At 32.7% G+C, this 10000-nt stretch overlaps 1 protein-coding gene across 6 annotated transcripts in view; it reads left to right on the top strand.

The window, feature by feature from the left end:
• Nucleotides 1-10000, top strand: part of LOC115211866 — a 99291-nt gene that overhangs the window by 15439 nt on the left and 73852 nt on the right. The window contains exon 1 of one of the 6 annotated variants that reach the window (XM_029780601.2): nucleotides 7426-7631. The exons of 3 other annotated variants lie outside the window; for them this stretch is intronic. The gene's annotated coding sequence lies outside the window, so the exon portion shown is untranslated. Of the gene's footprint in view, nucleotides 1-7425; nucleotides 7632-10000 lie in introns of those variants that run through there. 2 more of the 6 variants (XR_003881693.2, XR_004999193.1) reach the window with 2 other exon arrangements.

Raw genomic sequence — 10000 nt, 5'->3', positions numbered from 1 at the left:
ACGGTTTACATATTAAATATAAGTTATATAAGACATTTACAAGCAGAAATATTTGGAAAGGAAAAAAAGTAAACATATCATCTAATTGTTTTCTTTACAATTGTAAATAACTAAGCAATGTTTCAAATTTTTGTTCAACCGTTGCCTAATCGGTCACAAATTACGCATTAAAGGTATAATGATAACTATATATATATACAGAATATAATTATGAAACTTGTTTGTGTTAGACTGCAGTAGAATATCTAATCTGACCATGGTTAAGAGACGATACAATTGTAAGTGATTCCCTTGTGTTATTTTTTGATGTAATGCTGTCAGCCTATACAAGTAAAACGTTCAGTTAGATTAATTTGGCAGGTGAGTATGAAATGATCTCTTTCGTGTGGTCTTGAATCTATAGCCTTGACTGCAATAGGTTCGAGATCCCATGAGAAGGAGATTCTTTTCTTTTTACTGTCATAGATCATCACTTGATGTGAAAGTTTGTCGCACACACACGCACATACTCGCACACACAAAGTAAGCGCACACTAAACACACACACACGCAGAGACATTCGCGCACGCATTATTCGAAACCAAGCGCGTCGTGTTTGAAATTAGATTTACAAACAGATTAACTCTAGCAGATTTTTTAAAAAAAATTTAACCTTCCCGTGAAACTAAGCCCCTAGTTTAACTACGTTTGTTCATATTTTTTAACTTTTATTTGTTTCATTCATTAGATTGCGGCCAGGCTGGGGCACCGCCTTGAAGAAATTTAGTCGAACGGATCGACCCCAGTTCTTTTGTTTTTTTTAAACCTTGTACTTTTTCTGTCGGTTTCTTGCAAAATTATTGGGAACGTAAAAACACCAATACCGGTTGTCAAGTGGTGGTAGAAGACAAACAAACAGAAATACACACACACACACACACTTACACACACATATATTCTATCGGTTCATTTTGCCGAACCGCTGCGTTGTGGGCACATAAACAGACCAGCATCGATTGTCAAGCGATAGCAAAACACAGACACACAAATACATACATACATACACACACACACACACACACATATATATATATATATATATGTGTTGTGTGTGTGTGTGTGTGTGTATACACGTATATATATATATAGATATATATATATATATATATATATATAGACGACCGGTTTCTTTCAGTTTCCGTCTACCAAATCCATTCACAGGGCGTAGTACTTCTATGATGAACATATTCCACTACAGCGTGCCTATAAGAAATTTGTTCTTGCATGTGATATTTCAAACATCTAATATGTGTATGCATGCTTACACACCTACCATATACATTCATACATGCATATACATACATGCATATACATACATACATACATACATATATATATATATATATATATATATATATCACAGACATATATACACATATACTACAAGACTACCCTGGAGTAGATACATAATACATTCATGCATACATACATGCATATATATACATAAATACATACATATATACAATAAATACATACATACATACATACATAAATACATACATACATAAATACATACATACTTACATATATACATACACACACACACACTCACACACAGTAACACGCACAAGCACTCAAACACACATACACACAACTGGTATATGGAATGTATTACCACGAAAGTAATGTATTAACAGGAAATCGAAGAAGAAAAAAATGTTTTACACATCATATTAGAACGGGACTTATATTTAATAACGTTATCAAATGCATGACATTAAATCACCAAATGTTGACCTGTTCACACATCATTATATCACTGATATCGGTTGATATCGGATATACCTCCGTTCAGATATATTCTCATCAGGAGATTTGTGCAGCGGCTAAATTTCTTATAATAATAATCTAACCCTTAACACCTATACTCTCTCCAGATTTCAATCACGAAACAGTACACCACTTACGATCGCACTCACGCACGCACACGCGGACACATGCACACGCACACGCGGACACATGCACACGCACATATACGTATATATTTATGTGTGTGTATATGTGTATATATTATATATATATATATATGTGTGTGTGTGTGTGTGTGTGTGTGTACGTACGTGTGCGTATGTGTACGTGTGCATGTGTGTGTTTGTGTGCGTGCGTACATGCACATAATGCTTCTCTTTACATATAAATATATGAATATCTCTCTCTCTCTATATATATGTATGTATATATATGTATATATATATATATATATAATATATATATATATATATATATATATATATATAATATATATATACATACATATACATGCACACAGATATACGCACACATACAAACCACACATTTAGACTCACGCGCTCAGACGTACACGCCGATATCGATGTTGTAATAGACAAATCTTTTACCAAGTGGAGAAATAATGTGAGCTAGCCTTAACTTGGGATGAAGGCTTGGTTACAGACACACCTCATCGAGAGCTTCTTGTTTCCCTTACATCCACCTAAGACATGCAACCATTTACAACACACGAATCCGAAGCTTCATGTATTGACTACGCTGAATGAATGCTTTACAAACCAGACTCAAACAACTTACGGCGGATCATTGCAGTTAATAAAGCTGATGAAGCGAATAAAACTCGTTATCAGCAATTCTTAAACCAGTAGGCAGATACATAGAGGAACTGGGAACAATGATACCAAAAACGTGCAATAGCAACGTCTTATAAGGCCTTGTATATTCATGCCTTTGGATTTCATCGCATTTGCCAATACTCAAATTTTCTTCTACTCAGTAAATTAAAGAATTATTTTGATATTTTTAAAGTGTTATTAGTATACTGGCTTCAAATGTTAGCAAAAGGTCAGCAATTCTGGAGATGGGGTAAGTCAATTGCACGGCCTATGTGTTCGACCCCTGGAATAATGAAAGGTAACGTCGGCCAAGGTGGAATTGGAACTGAGAACGTAAACACTGACGAAATGCCGCTATGCTAACCATTCAGCCAGCTCACCGCCTTAGAGCGTATGTTAATATATAGCGCGACTATTCGTATTTTAAATGTTGTGTAATTCAAAATATCTTAACAATTCGATTTCTGACAACAAAAACATATTAGTTTTCCCCATAGGCTTAAGATCAAATTTCATTGAACCAATATATTCGTTTTTTATTTGCGTGTAAGGTCATTGGTTTTTAAAAATAGATAAAACGAGCGTTTATTAATTGCAATCTATGTAACGTTAGCCTATATATATATATATAAATATAATATTGTTGTATTTCGGGATGGTCATTTTATTTATTATTATTATTATTATTATTATTATTATTATTATTATTATTATTATTATTATTATTATTATTATTATTATTATTATTATTATTATTATTATTATTATTATTATTATATATTTTTTGCCAAATAAACGCACGCACTAAATATATATTTTTCTTTCCTTCACTCTTTTATTACTATTTTTATTATTTTAGCGTCTGTCCATTGTCCAGAAATCTTTCGTTCGTTTCCGAGTATGTTCTTGCTCCATTTACTCCATTATATATATACCGGAGTAAACATATAAATGTGACACGAGGTGGAAAAAAGAGTACTCAAATACCAGAGGTAGAGTAATATGCCTTATTTCAAAGCAGCAGAAATATTTGTTAACAAAGCTACCCGACGAATGGTAACGTGAAACTCTGAGTAACAGCTTTTGTTATATTTCTGCTGCTTTTAAATAAAGTATATATATATATATATATATATATATATATATATATAAATTTGTGTAGCTGTAGATATGTGTGCGATTGCAAATGGGCGCATCTTATCCAAACGCTTAAGAAGTTTTCTGCATAATCTCATGGCTCATGGTTATGTCCCACTGCCTGGCATCTTAAGCAATGGCTATTTCTATGGCATAAAGTTAAACTAAGCTTGTGGGTGAAATTGGATAGAAGGAAACTGTGGAGAAGCTCGCCAGTTACATTGTACCTGTAATTTTAACTTTTCAGCCTAGTCGCATTATCTCAAATTAATTCTGACTGAGGACTATGCCATAAGTACAGGACAAGTATTTGAAGTACTCAGCCACTTATATGCTCATTCAATGGATAATTATTTCCATCGTGATAACAGCTGAGTGCCTTTCATCGAAACTGACGGAGTAAGACTGCGATTTTATTGATGCATAAGTATGCGTGCACGTATGTCTGTACGTATCGATGTGCACGTATTCATGTATCTGTGTACGTATCCATATTGGTATATACAAAAGTATATATGTTCGTCTGCTTGCATGCATCCCTGAGTGTCTGTCTGTATGCACGTATGTATGTATGAATGTATGTATGTATGTATGTATGTATGTATGAATCTATGTATGTATGTATGTATGCATGTATGCATGTATGCATGTATGTATGCATGTATCCATGTATGTATGTATGTATGTATGTATGTATGTATGTATGTATGTAAGTATGTATGTATGTATGTATGCATGTATGTTTGTATGTATGTAAGTATGTATGTATGTATGTAAGTATGTATGTATGTATGTACATATATACATATGTATGTATGTATGTATGTATGTATGTAAGTATGTATGTATGTATGTATGTATGTATGTATGTATGTATGTATGTATGTATGTATGTATGTATGTATGTATGGACGGATGGATGTACGCATGTAAGCATGTATGCTAAGCGGGGTTTTGAGATTGAATACCATTTCGGGATTCAGTTATTTCACGTTTCTAACATTACAAAAGCCTTGAATGATCAGTACACGTCATACGTTTATCGCTTATAGATCTGGTGGCTTTGACTGAATATAACAATGTAAGGAATCAGTACATATGTTCTCATTTTCGGATATCTCACGTATATATATAAGAATATAATCATAATTCGGTGATATCTACTTATCTCTCTATTCATCTATTTCCTTACCCGTGGATTGAATGTATGACATTTATCTCTTCACTATAAACACACATAGACACACACACACTAATAAATTCATACATACATCAATCCATCCATCCATACATATATATTCATACATACATGTATTTATATACACATACAAACATAGAAACACACGCATATATATAAATATACACGGATATATATATATATACGCATATGTACACATATATAAGAATAAGTATTATATGCATATACACTATACACACATAAGATACGTACATCCATACATGTGTATATGTTTGTGTTTGCGTGTGGGCGTATGTAGTATATGTAAGTATATAGCTAATTGGATGGATGGAAGCACTCCGTCGGTTACGACGATGAGGGTTCTGGTTGATCCAAATCAACGGAACAGCCTGCTCGTGAAATTAACGTGTAAGTGGCTGAGAACTCCACAGACACGTGCACCCTTAACGTAGTCCTCGGGGATATTCAGCGTGACACAGAGAGTGACAAGGCCGGCCCTTTGAAATACAGGTACAACAGAAACAGGAAGTAAGAGTGAGAGAAAGTTGTGGTGAAAGAGTACAGCAGGGATCACCACCATCCCCTGCCGGAGTCTCGTGGAGCTTTTAGCTGTTTCGCTCAATAAACACTCACAACGCCCGGTCTGTGAAACGAAACCGCGATCCTATGACCGCGAGTCCGCTGCCTTAACCACTGGGCTATTGCGCCTCCACATAGCTAATTACGTATATTGCTAAGTGGCGAAGTTGTTTGACAACAAGGCGGATACCTTGCAATATTTATTTCAAGCCTTTCTGTTCTCGGTTGAGACCTGACCGAAATCAACTTTACCCTTATATATGTATGTATGTATATATTTATATATTGGAAGGTTTGGAGATGATATACAGGTATTTTATATTAGAAGAAATGAGGTGCTCAGAAATTCGGATGGTTTTATATTTACAGATATTTATTTGTATATTACGTTTTTATACATCATATAACTTAGATCATGTATTGGCGCCTTCTCCCATTCTAGTGTGGTTTTCAAGTCGAACTAAGTTCCTGTGAAAAAAATGTTGACCATTTTATAGTGTTATTGAGTGTGTAGTGGTGGGGAGGGATATAAGACAGTACAAGAGGGTGATGGATGGGGAGAAAATGAGAGGGAGAGAGAGCATGTGTGTGTGTGTGTATATATATATATATACATATATATATATATATATATATACATATATATAGAGAGAGAGAGATAGATAGATAGATAGATAGATAGATAGATAGATAGATAGATAGATAGATAGATAGATAGATAGATAGATAGATATGCATATACTCTAATATCGAACAGTGAGAATCAGTGCTCAACACAGCATTGGTGGATAATAAATATTCTTTATGTTTGGCTTAACAAGACTACTAATGATTTCATGTAACAAAGGATCTCTTTATGATTTTGAAGCCTGCCACATGGATCGTTGACACTTGTCTACATTTCGAATGACAATATATTTGTGTGTGTATGTGTATACACATACATATATATGCATAAATCTATGTATGTGTGTATACAAACATACATACATACATACATACATACATACATACATACATACATACATACATACATACATACATACATACATACATACATTCATGATAGCAGACTAGTCTGCTGCGATGAATCTATAAATAAAGATACAAAACATCTAAGGGTATATATATATTTCCTCTCTGAAGATATTATGCTCAGAAATATGAACTTACTATTTAATTAAATTCACTGTGTATAATTGAAACAGCTGTCAGCGATAATGATCGATTCGCTGTTGATTATAAACTCTTATTAACTTCACAAACTCCATTTTTTTCTTCATTTATATAAATAGTATTTTAAAGAAATCAATTCCCACACCCAAATATTAGGTATTGAACCAGTATTTCCTTTGATAACACCATCCCTTCACGAGGCTAACATAACCTCTAGCTAAATTATATATATATATATATATATATATATATATATATATATATATATATATATTTAACTGTCTGATTTTGAGTTTATATGTGAGTGTCTACGTGTGTAACCGCGCGTGTGTACACGTCTATGTTAGTGCGTGTATTTTATTTACCTGTTGCTATTGTTATTTACATATTTCAGTGAAATAAATACACGCCTCCGTATTATTATTATTATTATTATTATTATTATTATTATTATTATTATTATTATTATTATTATCATATGAGTGTGTGTATATGTGCGTGTGTATATATCTGCGTGAATCTATTATATATTAAACTCTGTAACATTTTACACGTCACATAAGTTTTGAGAAAATAGTCCACTAAATCATTATTTGTCCAGCTTATATAGTAACAATCCGCCTCTTTTCTTTTGCTCTTCACTAATTGATGGGAGAATTCGCGTGGGTAGAGGTGATGTGTATCGATTGAATATAAAAGCTAGCTATTGGTTGGCAAACACGTCAGTAAGATTCAAACACATTGCCGCGCAAATGCTTAATGTCTTAATTATACGTGAGTAAACTGCAATAGAAGAAGCATAAAGAACTATTTACATCGTGTAGTTTTTAATTTATTTATTTATCAGTCGTGTTGTAGCTCTTGTTTGCTGTCAGGTTGTCATCTGCTTCCTATATTTTATATAATACTAAACCAAGGTAAGCGGATCTTTCTTTTTACAAATATTTTATCATTTCTTGCTACTCCCTGTACTTTTTGTATTCTGTGTGTGTGTGTGTGTATGTGTGTGTATGTATACAAATATACATACATACATACATACATATATATATATATATATATATATCTTTAGATTCATATATTTTAATATATATATATATATATATATATATACATATATATACACCTTAAACACGCATTGAGTCGAAACAGGGGCAGCTGAAGAAGGGGAATATTCCTTGTATTGTTTGTCTTGTACTCTGTTTTTTCGTAGTTAAAAAAAGTCCGTTTCCTTGTTTGATTTTATGTTTTCGTTTCTCGCTGTGTTCTACGTTTATTTGTGGTGTCCTGTACCCATATATGCATGTATATATACATATAGATGTAGGTATGTACATACATTTATGTATGCATATGTTTTATTTATTAAATTGTTATTATATATATATATATATATATATATATATATATATATTTATATATATATATATATATGTACATGTGTTACATATGTCTATATATATATATATCTCCCTCACTCCCTCTCTCTCTTTCTGTGTGCATGCATGTATATGTGTGTGTGTATGTATGTATGTTTGTAGTGTTGACTTCAAAAACGTTTCATGAACTTCCGAGAGAGCATGAACAAATTCTTTTGGGATTATCTCGAGGCACATATGGAATCTAGATATTGGGCTGGAAATCCCTTTTTCTATCGATAAAGGTTTTTTAAGCCAATATTTAGTTTCCCTTATTTTCAACTTGATGCGTGTGTTTTAAGATATTCCACATAAGAATATATACATATGTGTGTGTATGCGAGCATCTATCTATCTATCTATCTATCTATCTATCTATCTATCTATCTATCTATCTATCTATCTATCTATCTATCTATCTATCTATCTATCTCTTTCTCTCTCTCTCTCTCTCTCTTTCTCTCTCTCTCTCTATTTTTCAATTAAGCGACTCCTAGCGCTTGTGCAATAGCATGCAAGTGTTCAATCTCAAGATTTTCATTCTTGCTCTAGTTTATATATAAAATGTGAATACACTATTGCGTCTGTTAAAACGATGTTATTTTAGTATATGCATTGTATGCTGTGAAACCTTAAGAGGAAACATCACTGACAGAAATATATATATATATATATATATATATACTAAGCAATAAAGGGTTTAGCACGAATTGCCTTACCACATACCGAATTTAGAAATAGCAGTCAAAGAGTTATAGCTATTTCTAGCTATAACTCTTTGACTGCTATTTCTAAATTCGGTATGTGGTAAGGCATTCGTTGCTAACCCTTTATGCTTAGTATTACTTAAATTTTCCTCGAATGAGGCTTTTACATGCCGAAGACTACTTGGTGTAATTAATATTATTCCAATTAATTAATTTCACCCTTCATTATTACGGATATATATATATATATATATATATATATATATATATATATATATATGCACATCACACACAAACATATATACTTATATATACATATACACATATATTTATATGTATGTACACACAAACACGGATACATGCACACATAACTTCAATATTTATTTCTATTTTACTACCCAAAAGGGGCTAAACACAGACGGGACAAACAAGGACAGACAAACGGATTAAGTCGATTATATCAACCCCAGTGTGTAACTGGTACTTAATTTATCGACCCCGAAAGGATGAAAGGCAAAGTCGACCTCGGCGGAATTTGAACTCGGAACGTGACGACAGACGAAATACAACTACGCATTTCGCCCAGCGTGCTAACGTTTCTGCCAGCTCGCCGCCTTTTCTAGATTCTCTTATTTTCAACTTTATGGGGGTGCTTTAAGATATTCCACATAAGAATATATACATATGTGTATACATATGTATAACTTCAATATTATTGATGCTATGTGATCTCTTATAAATGTATATTTAACTTTTAACCTATACACTTGCAAGATTTTTCTCTCTCTTTTCACTTTCATTCTTTTATAATATTCTTTTCAAGTTTTTCACAGCCATGTTAATACTAAACTAAGTTATCTTATCGGAGAATATTTCACTAAATTTACTTCAGTAAATTTCAGTAAATTTCAATATCTGAAGCCAGCAAAATGTAACTAATTATACACCTGAGCATATTAAATATTGTTTTCGTACTTGGACTTCGTTGGTTATAGTTAAATGCATGATCGCAGTAGATTGATGCTGACAGGATCCGATCCATAAACATAGAAGTTCTATGAAGAATGCTAAATACTGCTTGAAGGATGAATGTAATGAGCCATTATTGAATTTGTCAAGACCACAAGATTCTCTCTAATCTTCTCCCCCATCTCTTCCTTC

The sequence above is a fragment of the Octopus sinensis genome, linkage group LG5 (genome assembly GCF_006345805.1).
Source record: "Octopus sinensis linkage group LG5, ASM634580v1, whole genome shotgun sequence".
Taxonomy (NCBI): domain Eukaryota; kingdom Metazoa; phylum Mollusca; class Cephalopoda; order Octopoda; family Octopodidae; genus Octopus; species Octopus sinensis.
Note: the sequence above shows the minus strand (reverse complement) of the source record. Positions and strands in the feature narration are given on the sequence as shown.